This window comes from Aedes aegypti, chromosome 2 (genome assembly GCF_002204515.2).
Source record: "Aedes aegypti strain LVP_AGWG chromosome 2, AaegL5.0 Primary Assembly, whole genome shotgun sequence".
Classification (NCBI taxonomy): Eukaryota; Metazoa; Arthropoda; class Insecta; order Diptera; family Culicidae; genus Aedes; species Aedes aegypti.
Genome location: NC_035108.1, coordinates 50,400,380 through 50,420,694, shown reverse-complemented (window position 1 = coordinate 50,420,694; position 20,315 = coordinate 50,400,380).

Below are 20,315 nucleotides of genomic sequence, written 5' to 3'. Positions count from 1 at the left end.
GTTAATGATTCAGATTATTCATTGGTATTTTACTTTATCTTACCAACTTTGCAAAAAATATAAAACAATAATCAATATTACCAAATGATCTTTCAATAAACCATTTGAAAATAAGCTTTCAACCAAATTTCCGTTCAACTAAACGTCATTCGACCAAAATAAATGTTCCAAAGCAATTCGACTAAATGTCCATTCGACCAAATGTCCTTTCGACTAAATGTACTTTCGACCAAATGTCATTCGGCCAAACGTCATTCGACCAAATGTCATTCGACGAAATGTCTTAAAGCCCCTTAATAATAAGAAGAAGGAATCATAACTCAAAGTATCCTATATGGTTTAGTAGAGAAATCAAAAATTTAAAGAATCGTAAGCAAAAGGCACATAAAATATACAAAAAATGTGAAAAATGATGAAAATTTAATTAACTATTCAAATATTTGCGATCAATTAAATCTTGCCATTGATACCGCATATGAAGAGTATAATGAACGAACTGAGCGTGAATTGAAATCATGTCCTAAAAATTTCTTTAATTACGTTAAAACAAAAACCAAATCTAACAACTTTCCATCTGAAATGCTCCTTGATGATAAAATTGGTGTGAACCCTGAGGAAAGTTGCAATCTTTTTGCAACATTTTTTCAAGACGTTTACACTACTTATTCGGAAAATAATCGAGATCGTGAATATTTCTCATTTCTTCCGGAAATCCCAAATGACATTTGCGTCAATCAAATCAAAGTACATGATATTGTAGATGCACTTAAAAGTCTAGATGTCTCCACAGGTGCTGGACCTGACGGGATTCCACCTGTATTTTTGAAAATGTTATCAATCGAACTAGCTCTACAATATATCTCTGCAATCAGGTAGTTTCCCTGAAACATGGAAAAGCTCATTTTTAGTGCCGATCTTTAAAAGTGGCAACAAATCTGACATACGTAATTATCGTGGGATAGCCATTATCTGTTGTATTCCTAAGATTTTCGAGGCAATAATAAATAAAATTTTATTCGATATGGTTAAAAACAGAATAACTCATACTCAGCATGGTTTTTTTAAGGGACGCTCAACATGCACAAACTTTCTGTAGTTCATTCATTATTCTTTGACAGCCATGGATAATGGCAATCACGTGGAAGCTCTCTACACAGATTTCAGTAAAGCTTTCGATCGCATTGACATACCAATGTTGCTTTTTAAGTTAGAAAAAAATAGGATTTCAACCGGACCTCCTTAAATGGGTAGAGTCATATCTTACTAATCGTCAACAAATAGTTAGGTACAAAGGAGTAAAATTTATTCCAATTAAAGTTACATCAGGAGTTCCTCAAGGGTCTTATTTAGGGCCATTATTCTTTATTTTATACATTAACGACATTTCCTTCATTCTAAAAAAAAAGTGAAAGCTCTCATATATGCTGATGACATGAAACTGTTTCTTGAAATAGCAAACGATGAATATACAGAGCCGTAGCGTGGCCTTATGGCGCCCTTGGCGAACCGTAATTTGAACGCCCCTTGTTCTAAGGTCTTCCTTTTGACGTTGGATAACGTCTTACGGCAACATATGGGGGTACAATTCAGAAAAACGAAAAATTGAGCATGTAACGAAAAATGGTCAGGTTTTGACCGCTAATAACTCAGTCATTTATCGATAGATTTTCAATATTTATCCATGAATCGATTGGAAATTTATCTACGCGTCGATTCAAATGGAGGACACTATTGATTATTAGCAACAAACTATTGAAATATCGTAAAACGTTGACCCCTTTCTTATCTAACCAATCACGTTCAAGCACATTTTTCGGTTCCGCTTCCCACTATAAAAGCGCACCGCACCCTGCTTCTTCCCTCATTCTTCTTTTTGCCGTCAGACTGTGAACACGGTCGGCGAGCAAATTTCGAGAGTCATTCGCGTCCTCAGTTCAGTTTTCAATAGGGCGCGAATACAACACGCATTAGAACCGAAGAACCACGCATTTCGGAGCCGCAGCAACTGAAGCCGCTCATTTGAGTGCACCAGCCAGCATAATCGTTTTCGGCCAGAAATCGTCGCTACCAGTCAGTGCTCCGCTGTCATTGCCATGCGGGAGGCTAGCGCGGTCATTCTGGTTCATTAGATCGAGCGGCACAGCCGTCACCGTCCGTGTAATATTCCCTAATTTGTACGAGATGGCTGAAGAAAATCGACCAAAGCCGCTTGTTGAAGCGCACATCGTCATCCGCACCGCAAATCTCATCGGGCGAGGCAGATTGAAACCAGTGCGCCGTCAAAATGTGTCCGTATTACGCAAATTCAACAACTCAATCGGCCCTTTTGAGAGCCAACAAATGTGTTTTAAAGAGTTATTTGTATAATATTCCCTAATGTGTTTACCACATACTTGCTATAATCTCTTAATTCATCTCATAGCATCATACAATAATTGATTTATTACGAATAATTGACAATACGGCAATTTGAAGCTGTTTCCGAGGATGCTGCTGCAGTGCCGTCGGGTTGCAATAACAGCATAATGCTAATCAATACATCCCTTACCCAGACATCAGTTTCATATAGCCTATTTCCCAGCTAAGAAAACGAAGAATATGAAAGGAGGAGCATCATCTGCTATTCTAAGGGTATAAAGCATCCCTCCTTCATTGAATCTGGTGTCATTCTGTTTTCGCTTTCGAGCTGGTAAGAGCTCCTCCAAACCTGCTCAGCTCCTCGCCACCAGAGGCAAGCTGTTGTACGAGATGGCTGAAGAAAATCGACCAAAGCCGCTTGTTGAAGCGCACATCGTCATCCGCACCGCAAATCTCATCGGGCGAGGAGGATTGAAACCAGTGCGCCGTCAAAATGTGTCCGTGTTACGCAGATTCAACAATTCAATCGGCCCTTTTCAGAGCCAACAAATGTGTTTTAAAGAGTTAATTGTGTAATATTCCCTAATGTGTTTACCACAATTTTGCTATAATTTCTTAATTCATCTCATAGCAGCATACAACAATTGATTTATTACGAATAATTGACAATACGGCAATTTGAGGATGTTTCCGAGGAAGCTGCTGCTGTGCCGTTGGGATGCAATATATTTTCTATTGTTAAGGAATGATTCAAATATTACCTAACGCAAAATTTTATTTTAAACATATATCTTTTCTAAATTCACAAACCATTACATTTTGGATTATAACTAAAAGATGGTTGCAATTATGACATTTGACTATAATACAAATGCAGCAAATTAAATGGCGTAGTTAACGTCATGCGGTCGTGTCTTGTACACAACCCCCACTGATTTTTTGTCAGTACCTTGAAATCTCATAAGTTCGTGACGGTCCTAAATCAGGAAATAGAAGAAGCTAACGTTATCCAACGTCAACTTGGCGGTCGTATCTCGGAAACAACCTCTTACTTTTTTACTGGTTGACGTAAAATTCCAGAAAATTTTCAAAATGCTTTATCGTTCCCTGTTAATATTGTTCATCGGAATAGGGCGATATTCAAAACTGAAAAGGCAATAGATGGCTCTTTTTCAGTGGTAGTAAAAACGAAATCCTGAAGCAAAGAATGCTCTACGGAAGACGAACTAAACACAAAAAGTTATGTATTCACTTTACACTTGGTTTCTAATCACTACTTTTTTGATCCAGTTTCCAAATTGCAAGTGATTCACGTTTTTCATTATTTTCCATATGTTTTGACAGTTCTCCGACTACCATTCTTTCATGCGCTTGTGTTGAAAGTTTGAGAAATTTGAGAATCCAGCGTAGCGTGATCAGTGGGAAGAATACGGTGAAAGAAACTGAATGTTCGAAAGGTTGTTGCCTGTACTTTTTGCCGCTGGCGCCAACTGTTAGCGATCAAGAACAAAATAAACAGTCGTTACCCTATTCTCAAAAAAAATGACATCATAAAGCTCCGGTAATACTTAAATATTAGCTTACACTGATAAGGCTTGTGCAAGAAAGCATAACTCGGTATTCAAAATTACTGTTTATATGGCCAGAGACGAATTTGAAGAAACCACTGGATTCACAGCCCAGAACCTTGCGTCGCATCTTTTATGTGCCTCTTTTAAAGTTTCAATGAAATGCATACTCCCGAATATATTATTGTAGATATTGCTGATATGTACTTTTATTTCTCCATAAGTTTACAATACATTTGTCCAATGCTTGTTGCAAAAATCTCGGTAAAGATATTGATTAGTCATATTTAGTTGGTTTAAAAACGAGGAGCAATCGCAAAACATATCCCAAAAAAATCCTGATCAATTCCTTTAATTATCAAGAATTTATCGAATATTTTTGCCTTGAACCATACAAGAAAGTTTTTAAAGAATTTCCATGAAAACAGCGCATTGGATTTGTATAAAGAAGTTTCAAAGTTTATGCAATGAATTTGTGTAAAATAGCTTAAGATTTTATATTCAGGAAACACTCATAAACTCAAAGAAGATTTCTAAGGAAATCTTACCAAGATATTCTATAGAAGTTTCATTGAATAAATGAAATTGAGGATATAACACGTTTTGTACAGATTAAAGCATTTATCAGTCAGTTTGTAGCATTGTTTTCAAGAAATATAAAAAAATCTGTTGTTTCAACAATACCCTATTCCATTTCTTATATTCTGTGATAATTTTTTAGGATTGAATCAATGTGCCGAGTTGTTTGAGAATCCTTCCAGAAATTCTGTGGAATCCTACTATTTTACTTATCAGATGTTATCTACATATTCATTTTGAGATTGTTTTATAGATGTTGTGCAGTGCATAAGCTTATTTATCATGGCTATGGAAAACTGTTTTCGAAATTATGGAATGAACTTTCAATGATAAGTATCTCAGAAATATCCTATTTACGCATCATTGAACACCTTATGAAATGCTTTGAAAATGTTTTGTTCAAAACGTTCAAGAAATAGTTTAAATCTATCATGTCATAAACATTAAGCTTATAAAATATATAGTAATAATGACGTAACTTTGTCCGTGACGCAGTTCTGTATCGCTATTTGTTTATATCTATTATTGTTTTCTTTCTAGATTCGGCGGCTGCAGAAACGCCTTTACTAAATGTGATTCAAAAAAAAATCCCAGGTGCCTCAAGCATTTTGGCGCCCCTGAAACCCGGCGCCCTTGGCGGGTGCCAACCTGGCCAATCGCACGCTACGGCACTGTGAATATATACATACTTTTCAAAATGAAAATGATATGTTTTACAAATGGTGCAATAAAAGCCTTCTCAAATTGAACGTGAAAAACTGTAATTCTATATTCTTTAGCAGAAAGCGTAGTATACCTAACACAACAGTCTACCTGGAGAATCAACTAGTAGAAAAATGCGTAAGAATAAGAGATTTAGGTGTGATTTTAGATTCCAAAGTTACTTTTATAGATCACTATAATACAATTATCAACAAGGCAAACAAGATGTTAGCATTTATAAATTGATTTAGCTATAATTTTCACGATCCATACACTATAAAAAAATTAGGTTATGTCTATGTGCGTTCAATTTTAGAATACTGTAGCATAGTTTTGTCACCATTTTCATCAACCCATGAAAATCGTACAGAATCAGTTCAAAAACAATTTCTGTTGTTCGCACTTCGAAAATAAGGTTGAACAAGGTAACCTCTACCATCTTATGAAGCACGATGTATGCTCATTAATATTCAAACATTGAAGAAACGTCGCTAATTTGCAATAGTCTCGTTCGTAAACGATATAGATTCGCATCGTATTGACTCGATGACACTTTTGTCAAAATTAAATTTTTATGCTGCTTCAAAACAACTGCGGAGTCGTAGTATTTTTTATACAAACCATCACCGCACAAATTATGTCAAATTTGAGCCTTAAAATCAATTAATGTCTGTTTACAATAAACATTGCGAAACCATTGACTTTACTATGACGAAATCGGAACTAAAACAAAAATGTATGTCCTATCAAAATTCGATATAGATTAAGAAAATAACGTTTTTAAACTATATAATATTAAGTTCAAAATTGTAATAAAATGGTCTTCTTCTGATTGACGACATGAAATAAAAGTCAAAAAAAGTTTGCAAACTTATTTTATCGATCCTACGTATTTCGCAGGCAGAATTCTACACGTACCGCTCTGAACCAACTCGATTTTTCACTTTTAGAACGTTTAATTTCCGGATTTACAAAACGACGAAAGTAAGATTTTCAACTTTCGCAACCTAACCACTACTTTCGCCGCCCCGCTGTATGGAGAGACAAAGTGACTTAACCACGAATAAAAACAAAACACTACTTGAGTCGATTTTACAGTGGTAGCAAAACGTCGCAAGTAACTGTATTCAGTTACTTGCGACGTTTTTATTGAACGGCTTATCATTTTTTCTTAAAATTCTTGTATGAAATAATAGGAACTCCATAGTTTTTGAACGCGAGCTCATTGTATGCAAAATTTAAGAAATGTACACGTCGAAAAAAATGTTAAAAAGATGATTCATTTTAAAACAGTTTTAGAAGATAGGTTGCGATTCTTCTGATTTAATTTTCTCAAAACCGTATGAAAGTTACTACGTTGATTTGAAAAAGTAATCGAGATTTTTCTTTGATCGCAGTACGCAGTTGAAAAGAAATGTCAATTCAAATGTAGCTCGATTAGTGGGATATAATTGGAAAATTGGAATTTGGCAACATAGGTTATAAACTTCCGGATTTTTAGATAGGGTTTAAGTTATAGTCGATTGTTATATAATTCCGGATTATTTGTTAGTGGTCAAATTTGTTATGAAATCACGCGTATTGCAAGAATAAAGAATCTAAATGATTATACCACCTCTATGCGACCTCTATGATTATTTTTAACAAGCTTCAAACTTTCAGAAAACAAAATACATTTCACGAACACGAGCAATAGGTTCCAGTGCTAGTTTAAAAAACATAAAACTTGCAAAATATACATTTTCAAATGAATTTTTTAAGAAATATAAGAAAAATGATCAATGTTACCCCGAAGTACGGTACTAATGCTAGCAAATTCGCCTAAGTTTATGTTCTAACGTGGCTTCATTGAGCTTATAGTCTCACTGCTGTTGCAAGGTTCTAGAATCCTTAATGGCTTTTAGTGTTCCTTCTGCTGTGAAACATTACCAAAGTTCCAGAACATTCTATGCATCAGAGAGAAGAATGTTACCGAAATTTCTCGAACGTTCTTCTCAATAGTTGTTGTAGTTTTTTAACATTTGAATACACTGTAATAAGTTTTCAAAAAAAAAAAATATGTCGTAGTGCTTAACCTATCGGTTGTCGTGCAAATTTTTGTAACGCGAGTAGTCGTGAGTTGTATTTTGTACAACACCATTGGCTTTGCGAATATCCCAGAAGTCTCACCGCTTAGAAAGATGACGTCTCCGACGAAATTGTTCAGTAGCTCAAGGGCTACCATTATTATAGCCACAAAATTCGGGAGTTTGCCACCAGGCGGCGCTAGTGAGCATGGATCTTTTGTTTTACAGATCTCAGGATCCTGACTACTTATAAAAATGGCCTTCGGCAAAGTTGTTCGGTAATTCAAGGACTATCATTGTTTGAGCTAGTTGATTCAAAATTTTGCCACCACGCGGCATTCGTGGACATAAAAAAATTGTTTTTCAAATATCCCAGGAGCCTGATTACTTAGAGAGATGGCGTCTGCGGTAGAGTTGTTCAGTAGCTCAAATGCTTTCTTTGTTTAATCCTTGAAGTTCGAGATTTGATAAAATAATGATGGTCCCTGAGCTTTTGAACAACTTTGCCGAAGTTGCCTGTATAAAAAGTCAATATCTTGTAGTATCCGCAAAACTTAAATTGCATGCCGCCTGGTGCCCAAATTTGAATCAAGTAGCTTGAATAATAATAGCTACTTAACTTAACTTACTGAACAACTTTGCCGAAGACGCCATCCTTCTTAATGGTCATGATCCTGAAATATCTGCAAAAGTAAAACTTCAACACCCACTAGTGCCACCTAGCGGTCAAATTCCGAATTAAATGAGGTAGCATCAAATAGCACTTCACCTCCAGAATAACTTTACTGTAGACCCCAAGTTTCTAAATTATCTGGTTTTTGAAAAATACCGATTTCAACATGTGATTTTATAGTGCTTTTATAATTCAGCATTTTTTTCTGTACTTTTGTTGATTTTAGCACATTATAAAGGGCCATACTGTGAATAAAAACTGTCGAGTATTGTTCTTAAGAAAATTCTTGAGGAATACATTTCGGTTTGGTGTCGATAGATATCTTTGTTGCAAAACGATAGCATATAAAATACAACTGTTGTTTAAAGTACAACAGCGCGACAGTCCGAAGGTTAGTGAAACATTTCAAAGCGTTACTGACAGACAGACAACTCTGGGATTTTATATATGATAGCTACTGCAAAGGAGCTAATAAAAGCTGTGAAGTCAGGTTGCATTATACAGCTATAACTAATTAAATACGAGCCTATTTGGACTAACAAATACTGAAACCATTATTCTTCTTCTTCTTCTTCTTCTTGGCATTAACGTCCTCATTGGGACAGAGCCTGCTTCTCAGCTTAGTGTTCTCATGAGCACTTCCACAGTTATTAACTGAGAGCTTTCTTCGCAAATGTTGTCATTTTCGCATTTGTTTTTCGTGTGGCAGGTACGATTATACTCTATTAGCGTTGGGTGATTTTGAATCGATGTTCCGAAAATCGATGTTTTCATTCCGATTAATCGATTTTTTTAATCGATGTTTGGATCACCCAAAATCGGGTGAATCGATTCTCTTCATCCGATTTTCTTATTCGATTCATTATTTCTCAATGAGTTGGTGGAAAAGAAACCAAATTTTGAACTTACCTTGAAGTAGTAAATCTGTTCGATTGATTTTCAAAAATGATTTGATTGAAAGATGTTGAAATCGGATGCAAATGCATTTGGTCTAATTTCAAACTTTATGATTTTCAATTTGCATTCGATTCGAATCGATTCATAAACATCGATGTAAACGATTCGATTAAATCGGTGAATCGATTCGGCAGTTCAAATGTGAATCGATTCAATGACAACGATGTTCTAGACAAATTTGCCCAACGCTATACTCTATGCCCAGGGAAGTCAAGGAAATTTCCATTACGAAGAGATCCTGGAACGACCGGGAATCGAACCCAGACACCTTCAGCATGGCTTTGCTTTGTAGCCGCGGACTCTAACCACTCAGCAGTCCCCTAAACCATTCATTGCGAGCATTTTGTATGCAAACCGAGCTAATTTATTTAAGCAGCAACGTCTGGTAAGATTTTGAATTTCACCGAGGTTGAGTGAGAGAACATCAGCAGGTAAATTACTTACCTTTGTAGACAGTTACTCTTCCTTATACAAATTGCAATATGCTTACGGTGAAATTATCGGGAAAATTCGGACTTAGTAGGGCCTTCTAGACGTAAGAGAAGTTTGTTAGAATTACTAGGAGAAGAAAAAAAGGGTAAGAACTTGTTTACTCTGTAACAACTATCAATAACGGAATTAGTATATTATCAGCTATGAGCTGCGTAAGCAAAAACGCTGCTGCGGAGAATTTTTAGTACCCCTCAGAACACCTTTTGAAGATATTTAAAAAGACCGGAGGTCTTTGAGTTTAGGATAAAAAAAAAAGTTGGATCTCCCAGCTATGAAACGAAGAAGAAATTTTTAAATTTCCGTTTCGTTACAATCCCTTGTTTACTGATTAAAACAACCTCAAGAATGTCATCTACTACAACGCTATCTCTGGCCGAAAATATAAATGGATCAGTTGTCCCGTTCATTCATTTATTTGTATAACATTAAAATTACTTTGGCAGCACGATTTCCACAGTTGACGCGCCTTCACGGCTAACATTGTTGTCCGTCGTCAGCAAATATCCAAGGTAAATGAATTAATCTACCACCTCGAAGGTATCTCCGTCAATCGTAACGCTGCTTCCTGGGCGAGCTCTGTCGCGTTCGTGTCCACCCACCAGAATGTGGTTAGTGTCGCCAGATAATAATCGCTTCGTGTCATGTGTAACTAATTAATGAACCGGGCAATCTCTCAGTAACAAGAGACCCCTCGAGCTGGGTCTCCGGGTCGGCTTGCTACTGGGTAAGCTGAGGGGCTACGCGACCAAGGTGTGCAGCGTACCGGCACCTGACTAGGGCTATTGTAGTGTGTGGAATGAAAGAATTATAACTTGGTGGGAATCTCTAGGGTTTTATTGGGTAAACTGAACTATTGTGGGTTTTAGGGTTATCTCTTAGTGATTTATTGCAAGCTATTGTTCTTGTGGGGGTGTGGGTGTTAATGGGGTTTCACGTACCGGTACGACTTGCTGCTTCTGGTTGCTGCCGACGACCTGCGAGCGCTCGCTGATGCTGCTAACAGGCTGATGAAGTTGTTGCTTGACGGACAGGTGGTAACGTTGACGGCACTGTAGACGTAGTGCCGTAAGGGGTTGGTTAAATAAGGCGTCGTCCCTCTTTGACGGCAATCGACACGGCCCAGGACGGTACCGGAGAGACCGTGCCGAGAGGGGAAAGCTCTTTTACGGTTAGGGGTGAGTACCCCGAGCTGTGGACCTCCTTAACGGTTATGACCCAAAATGGCCAGAGGTCAACGAATCCTTGACGGGTTAGGCTTAGCAGACTTCCGTCTACTAGGCCGAAACGTGTGCTGCTGGTAGGCCACGCCACACCAGCCAAGATGGCGATATTTTAGCGGTAATGAAAAAGGTCCTGTGAGGGTAATGGGAGGAGTTATCTAGCCGTACTAATCTTCTAGTCTTTAGTTATAGGCATTAGATTAAGATAGACTTAAGCTTTAATCATACCTGATGAAATAAACTTCGTCTCCCAATTTGGAAAATTACCACTCACTCACTTTACTTAAAACTTTGAGGACACTTTGAAAGAGATACTTGAGCACACGTACGCCTTTTACAGAATGAAGGCGATTCCTGAATTTGGCTTGACCCTCTTATCTGGTTTTCCTCCCCTCCCCAATTTCCTCAATCGTGGGTTGGGGGGTTTTTACCACCTGTTGCGTGTAATACGCCTGCTGGCCCACTTATCGTTTGTACTTGTACCCACAGCTTGCATGCAATATTTTCATGTTTATAATTCAAATTTAACAATTCTTCTAATTTACTAACAATCATATTTTAAACATTTTGACAATCTACTAACATTGATAACATTTACTAACCCTTTAACTACTAACCCTATACTAATCCAACACCACTGAACACTAGAAACGTGACAGTATACAAATAAAAAATAGCACGAATTAAAAAAGGACTAACAATTTGTTACAAACGGTTACACATGGGGTGTGGGTTCGATTCCCGCTTCAGTCGTCGAAACTTTACGTCAATAATATTTCTGTGCCACTGGAGCATGCTTGTCCGTTGTCTAGTGTCAAGTTACAGTCTGTGCAGCTAAATGGCTGAAGACGGTGTCCGTGTCTTTAAATAGCACAGTTTATTTTGAATTAACGAATTTAGGGGAAGTTATTTAGCATTTTTGCAGATCAACGCGAAATACGAATAAATATTTGGAGCACTGGATTACAGTACACGGTATCTCTGAACCAGCAGATAATGAAAATGTCCATCGGATTTTCAATCACTAGGGCTAAGTATTTGAGTTATACATTCATTATCGGTAGTTAAGTCAAGTCTGGTTCATATTTTTCGTTCATTAAACTCATATGTCTGTAAATATAATGTATGTGCCATTAATATTTATAATCAAAAGGATTGGTTATGTATGAATCAAACTCAACACTGTTGCCAACTATCATAATTGTTGACCGTTGAAGTTCTGTAGCTTAGTCGTCAAAAAGTAGTAAAAAATACAATAAAAAAGAGGGTTGAATGCAATTCAATTCAAAAATAAACCACAGTTCTGTTCCGCCACCAAACAACATGATGCTTCGTAGTGAGGTTGTGTTGTTCGTACGATTCGTAATAACCTCCTGATGAAAATGTGGACGTTTGTCCAATCACCAGAACAATCGGTGCCAACAGGTATGTATTCGTCTGAAAAAGATTTCCTACCAGGTGCAGCTCCTTAAGGTTCGTCAACGCCGAAAACGTGTCCTCGTAGGCTTCAGAAAATCCACAATTAATGCACTTCAACACTTCCAGTGCATCGCTCACCAGAAAGGGCCCGTCATTTCTCGGAGCTAGATTTCGATTATTGCTCAGATCGAGGCGTTTCATGTGGAAAAGACCTTTCAGCATTCCGCTTGGTATTGTGGATAGTTTGTTCGAGCTGAGGTCCAAGTACTGAAGGTATCCATTCTGGTGGAAGGCATAACGCGAAATTCGGCGGATGCGATTGTGGCCTAACTTCAAATACTCCAAACGGGACAGATAGCTGAGCGAGTGCGTGAATACTATTTGGATCCCACAAAGCTCACACAACAGCTCAATCAATGTTGGTGATCTCAAGAAAGGGCTGCCATTAGGGGGAAACGATAGAAGATGGTTTTCCGATAATATGACCTTTTCCAATTGCGGAAAATAGATTGCAAAACTGCTTGGAATCAATCTCAGTTGATTTCCTTGTAAATTGAGGTACACAGTATCCGGTGACAGTTTTTCAATCACATCTGAGGTGAAGTTGGTATCTTTGAGGCCTCGGTAGCTCAAATTCGATACCCTACAAAAAAGAGTGGTTGTGAGTGATATTAAAAAGATCGTTTATTTATTGAGCTGCTTACATCATGGTGGGGTCCAAATAGTCTGCTGCATAAGCCAGTACCAATAACACACTATGGGAAATTGCGCAAATTTGTTTCGTTTTCGATAACATCCTGATTAGGTTGTCCTTGCTCTGAAAGAAATAAAATGGCGTTCAATTGGATTTTTGAAATTTTTCAAAGGATTCTAAAATTGGTTTCCACATGATAGTTTAGCGTTTTCTGAGTAGAACAGTATTTATTTTAGAGTTTTCAAACATTTTTCGTGGAAAATCAATAAAAATCTTGTTCATTGAAAGCCGAATAACATAGAGACGGGTAGCTTTTCTATCAAAAATGTAAGTAGTTATGATATATGCACAGTTTATTTATAAAAGGCAGTGATTCGGGAAGCCCAAGCAATTGTGTTTGTTTTTTTTTGTGTCATCGGCGGTGCGCGCGATTTGCGGAGCAGTATAGTAGTGTGTGGTTCTTTGATTCTGTTCCATGTTCCTGTAGAGCAAGCGATGCAATCAAGATCAATCGTGCCCAATTCACGAGTGCGAAAAGATATTCGAGTTCAAACGAGGATGGATTACTAACTGGTGAACTCGTTTCATGTTTATGACTACACATTTGTATCGAGGCAACCTTACGTTTTTTTTTTATTTTTTTTAAACAAACTATGAATGGTTCGTCACTACAAGTGTCGGCATAAACCCTTATTCTTAGTGAATATAATTTTGTTTGTTTTTTTGTCATTACAAAAAATAACCTTTGAATGGTTCGATATTTTGAATGTGAAAATTAGCTATGTTTTTAAAGTGTGTTTTTTGATAAATGTCACAACTTTAAGAAAAAGTTTAGTATACAAAATTCAAAAAATGTTTTTGGAAAAATGCATACGAAGTAAGAATAACTCTTTGTCTTTCGAATACGGTTTAGAGAGTTTGAATTGTACGTGTATTAACAAAGATATGAGCTGAATACTTTTGTATGTTTTCTAGGGGGTGAACCCAAACTTATGCACGGGAGTGTATGTAATAAAGTGATTGCTCATAAATTTTTTCAAAAATTTTGTGTTAAATGAGTGTTAAATCATTTTTTTGCAATGGGTTCATGGAAGAAAATTAATTTTCGAAAAGGAGTCGAAATGTAGTGTAAATGCAAACTATGATACAAAACAGCATTGTTGATCTCACATTAACTTTGCAGTGCCTAATTTTTATCGAAAAAAGAAGGGAAAATTCAAAAATCGAGTTTCGCTGAAAACCCCTCTCTACCATGAAATTAGCATATTCCGCTTGCGAACGTTTTCGAACGTGTGATTAAAAAATCTTAGTAATTGAGTACAAAACATGAAAATAATAATAATCACCCGCAAAATAGCTTTACTTTCACTGATCAAAAAATGTAAACAATCCGCCTCCAGAGTGTTGCCATAATTGGGCTCTCATACACTTTTTGTACCGTGATGAATCAAAATCCGGACACTCCGAAAACATACATTGATTTTCTTGTAAATTTGAAAAACAATGTAGTGTTCATTATTTACATCTTACTTTTGTAACATTGCTTGTCACTTTACTATGATTTCTCATCTAGTAATCATTGACAGAAAATTAATATAAATAAAAACATAACTGTAACCCCAGTTTGACAACGTATTTTCATAGTGCAGCTTTTGTGGCTCAAGCTCGTCAGCAAAATAAGAGGAACGTTGAGTGAACGATAATTTATTGTAACGTGCATTGTTTATGAAGTGTTGGTAACATTAGTGTACACAAACTAGTTAATGATCAATTTATTGATTTATTTTTAAATTAATTCATTGATTTAAAATCCGGACGCTGCGCGTTGGAGTGTTTGGAAGCCCACACAATAGAAACCTCAGCCAGCGCAGTTGCTGGCTAGTGTAGTGTGCTATTTCCATACCTAAAAAATTATGCGCTATCGGGCTAGGCATTGGATATGAATAGAAGCGTTGTGTTTGGATGGGCATCGAATTCTTCCGAAAGAGGTGCACTTTACGAAAAAGGACCACGTGATTATTGAGCTGAAAACGAATTCAGGTTAACTTCTGCGTTCATGAGTCCTCTCATAGCGTAGTGGTAACGCGCCCTAACTAGAGATCAGGGAGTCGTGAGTTCGATTCTCACTGAGAAGACGTGTAACTTTTTCGCAAAACTTCACATCAATTTGTCCATTTAATCCAGTTGCAAAGTATATGTAATATTTAGCTTTTCGGTAATCATTAGAATGTTATTACATCATCCTTATGGAACCATATGGCATCGAGACTTCGGAACAGTACACTTCGAAGCAGTTTTCCGTAGGGTTGTACTATGCTATGAAGCTTTAGTCCCGTAAAGCTAATTGTGGCAAACGTTCTACATACTTTTTACGTACGTACTTCAATGATTTTTTAGAAGGTTTATATACAATATTTGTATGTGTGGGCTATGTTCAATTTTTAATCGCATAAGTGATCTATATTCAAGAATTGATAATTTTCTTAAAACTGTGTAAGAACATGAAAAATAATATGTATTTCTGTACTCTTACAAAAAAAAGGCATAAGCTTTTTTTAATTTAATGAGCATTAAAAATCAGTCTAACTTTTAGGCTGAAGTGTAAAATTTGACAAAACTCGGTAAGTTTAGAATTGCTCCTTCAATATAAGTTTCTGATTAAATAAAACATTTTATAATGAATAATTGATTGTCGTCAAAAAGGCAAACATAAACAACTACATCTCATGATCCATAAATGTGAATCGAAATTTTGTAGAATACACAAACAAGCTTTTAATAATTTTTACTTGAAATTAATTTTAAATTGAGCTTGATATATGTTTCACACTAACCTTTTGAAATCAACGGAAGTTTACAGGATCTTGTTATGAAATCTGAAGAGCCTGATACTTTCAGGTGCTCGTAAGGAATCTACAAGAAAACGCTAGGGCTCTACAGCATTTTGCTAGGAATCCATAGGATCCCACCTAGAATTCTCTGGATCTCACTAAAGATTTAACTAGATATTAACATCCTGGGATTCCGCTGCAATATTGCTGGAAATTCTCAAGCTTCAGATGAAAATTTTCAAAAGAATAATTTCCTAGGCTACCTCAAATTCCGCTGGAAACCATTTCAAAATCCCTTAAATTTCACACTCAGGTGTATAGTGTCGTAAATACACAATCAATCAATCAATTCCAAAATTTCACCAGAAATCCTCGAAATAGCACTAGAAATTCACATTATCCCGCTAGGAATTTACAGGACACCCTAGAAATCTTAAGAGTTTATTAGGAAACACCAGATTTTGGACAAAATCCCCAATAACCAATTATACATTCTTAGGATCCCACAAGAAACCCTCCAATATCCACTAGGAATCTGCAGACATCTTGAAGGATCCGTTGAAATTTCTGAGAAGTCCCCTAAGAACCCAAAATCCCCTAAGGATTCTCCTGAGTACAGTTAGGAAACTCAAAGACCCAGCTCGTAGGGAGAATTTTGATTATGTTGAGTGTTAATCTTGTAGAAAATTCTAAATCGTCTCTTAACAAATTTAGCATCTTACAGAATATCTAACAAAGAGGGAACAAAGCTCTAAATAATAGCGCGTAAGGGAGTCCTTAGTAGTTGGTGAGATTTGGTGGAATATCGACGAAAATGGAGCTCTGGAGAGTAATCGGTGTGTAGTTTACCTGCTATTCATATGACTAAACTGTAACCGGTTGGTTCCAATCTTTAGATTTTCGTGTTTGTATGAGTGTATGTGTTTGTGAAAATTCACGTTTTTTAATTACAAAATACAGTAGGTCACACTTTAGCGAGAATTCGTTCCACTGTAACCAAAGCCGACTACGTTTCTGAAGGGATTTTCGATAACTCGTCCAATAGTCGCACAAAAATGGTAGAACGAATTGAAGAAGCAGATGAATCTACTGGGCGCTGCCATCTTCTAAAAATTGGCTATTGGGCAGAGTAATACCAGGCGTCCGTGTGTTCAGATCGTTAAGTTGTTAGTTAAGTGCAGTGCAAAAATCTAATACACCCCCCGCCCCCCTTAGTGAGGGATGGAATGGGGATGCTTGCCTGCCTCCGTTCAGGTAAATTAGGTCTGAGTTCCCCTATTGTCCACCTGACGGAAAATATCCATCCTATTTAGGACCTCGTATCCGTTTATTGAAACGGTCAGCACACAGCGGCTCGGAAGTCAAAATGGCTTTCGAGCCTAACAGCAAAGGACTTGCCTTCGTCCGATCCCGGACAAATATCTCGGGCCTTCTACCCTAATCGCAAAGGAGGTTCCCTTCTCGGCACGGTCATTCCGGTCTCGTTCTGGGCCGTGCCGATCACGTCAAAAAAGGAAGACGCCTGCCCACAGCAATATCACCAGCTCCGCCTGCTGGAAGCAAGATCCGCCATCTCACCAACCCCGAGCAGCCTCGCTGCGAGTTTCTGGCCACACGGTAGTGCAGGAGCAGCCGTGTGGGCCAACGCGATGAAGGAGGTGTACCAAACTGCAGCAGTGAATACCAGAAATCCCAAAGTCTCGCTTACACGCCACACAAATGTCCAACCCACACCCACACGCCACACAAGGGCTTAATAAATGTTCAGAAATGCGAATCTTCTTTGTTATTCATTCTTTGTTCGCGAAGCCCCTCTGATTACCCAGTAACATGCCGACCCTGCGACACAGTTCAGGAGTCTCATGTTACTGAGCTAGTTCTTCGGGAGTGGTTGGAAGCCATGAGCTTTCCAGGGGTTCCCACGGGAGTCTCGGGGGAGTAATAAAACCAACACACACGATAACATTCACAAAATATTACAAATTTGAAAGGTATTCAAAAATGTTGCCAATAACGGATCCATTTTGTTACCAAAGTCGGGGGGTACTTAAAATGGAGCATGCCAAAAACGGCATCCCACTGTACTAACGAATATATTAATTTTTCAGGACTACTGTGTTCTGAAGAGTTTTAGATATGAACAAAATACACATTTTGTCTGAAGACGTCATATCTCTAAAATTTTCATATGAAGAGATATAAGCGTTCACGGAGAAAAAAGAATTGTCCAGTCAATCATATGTGCTGGTAGATCAATCATATTCTATATTGAATTTCAGTCAACCGTACATTATAATTGATTCAACACTATCTATGGTTGGTTTAACTATTTGGTATGATTGGTTCAACTACATAAAATAATTTAATCAACCATAGATATGATTGACTCAATATTAATATACAATCATGACAATGGTATTATTGTTGATGTTGTGTTGTCAAAACTGGTACGAATCTTCCTTATCGACATTGCAAAAATGCAACAAAATGTAAATAAATATGGGAGCAGGAATACAAAACCTTATCTTGAAAGTAAGAGCGCATTTACTTACATCTACTCCAACTTCGCATGTTGGTGATCTGCGGTTTTTTTTTTTGCAGTACAGCCCATAACGTTTCAAGGACTGTGGACATAATCTAGAATTCACTTCATGCTGAAGAAATTAGCTATTGATATTGAAGGAGCACTCGACAATCCTCAGGGCGATTCATAATTTAAAAATGTTTGAAAGTCCAATCTCCCTTACCTTCTATACCATCCTTATCATGAAAATATAGTTCTGTGAAAAGCTCATTCGGTGGTGATTTAAAGGTGGCCCAAGGACAATGTAGGTTTATATGGAAATAACTATGGAGAAATTTTGAAAAATGTTCCCAAATCGTTAGTACTGTAATGTAAGTACAAACTTATCATCACATATTGAAAATTCATTTTTCAAACCTTTATGAAGAATGTTACTGAAGAAATAAATCCCTTTTGAGCAGAAGATCATAGGTTCAACCCTAGGCCCGTCCCTTTCCTCGTACTTCGTATTTGTATCTTTCATTTGTTTGATCTATCACAGTTCATAGCATTTGCTAGAATCCGAGACGGACAGAAATAAACCGTTTCCCTACGCTTCCATTCTTCCATCATTATAGCACGCCTTCCCTTACGCCTGATACATATGCAGTCTTTTAACCAAACAGCAAGCCTCTCTGTCATAAAAATTATACCAGTCCTACACCTTCCCGCATGAAATGGCGTACATGCGTCATATCATCTTTAATGGTTGCCCGAATAAAAAAATACAACACAAAAACAATTTAACGTATTGTAACAGTTCCATTAAAAGCATTAGAAATACAATACAGTATATTGTAAAATAACAATACAATTGCAGTACAATATATTGTTTAAAACAATTCACTGTATGGTATATGAGGTTTTTACAATATAACTTATGGGTTTTTAAGTATCGTAACAATACAAATATTGATATTTTTTCATACATAGATTTGAATTAAACAAGAAGATATATTGTTTTCTATTGGTAACAAAATTTAGTGGACTACTGTAAAAAATACTGTTTTTGTAATGTTTTGAATAGCGAATTGTGTATTGTTTTACAATACATAAACCATTCAACAAAATGCATATTAATTGATGGTGAAAAAAATAGAAATTGTTTTTTTTATGGATTATTCCCAACTTATCAGATATTTGTGCTAAAATTTACAAAAGAGTTTCAATTCTCATATAGGGTAAATTGGTATAATGCACCCCAACCGGGAAATACGCCCCAATTTATTTCCAAGGGATTGAGGCTTCTTCAACACGTAAATATGATTACACATCTTAAATACTCGCGAAAAAATAATGTTGCGCATATAAGATCTTTGGGAAGTACAAACAACCAATTGAAAACCCAAAAATACCGAAAATCAGCTTTTTGGCGTTAAATTGTGGGTACGGGGTTGTGGGAATTCTCCTTGGAAACATTTCTACAACGCTGCGGAACTTTTTCTACGGGAGGGAGGGGCATATTGCCCGGTTTGTTTTGAAACGTCAAGATTTGGACCATTTACAGAAAACGTTTTGTACTATTTTTAGAAGCTACCTGTCAAGAGAAAGTTGCACGCAGAGTAAATAACACTTTGACACCAAAAACTACAGAAGTAATGCATTTGCCACTGCAATAGAGCAGTTTTTCCTTTGGGGGGCGTATTATACCTGTTTACACTACCGGTGTAGATCTTCAATATTGTTGCATTCGTCTTTTGAAAAAAAAAAACAAAGGGGAATTAATTTATTTTTACAAAACTCCTTTTTTTTACTTTTTAACCATCTCTCACACAATATTTTTTGCTTTGTAAATTTGTTTTGTTTACTTCTGTCAGACAAGCTACACAGAAAAAATAACAGTTGTTTTACACGGAAACAAGAATTTGGCCAAAATTGTAAGATATAAAACCATCAAAATCAATATATTAAATTGTTATTGAATTGTTGCTTCGACATTCAAATACAATACGCTGTATTGTAGCCAATACTCTATATTGAACATTAATGGTTCATTCCATTCACTGAACGGTACGTTCTAATCCGGGTGTTTCTTCTTCTCTCTGGCATTACGTCCCCACTGGGACAGAGCCTGCTTCTCAGCTTAGTGTTCTTATGAGCACTTCCACAGTTATTAACTGAGAGCTTATTGTGCCAATGACCATTTTTGCATGCGTATATCGTGTGACAGGTACGAAGATACTCTATGCCCTA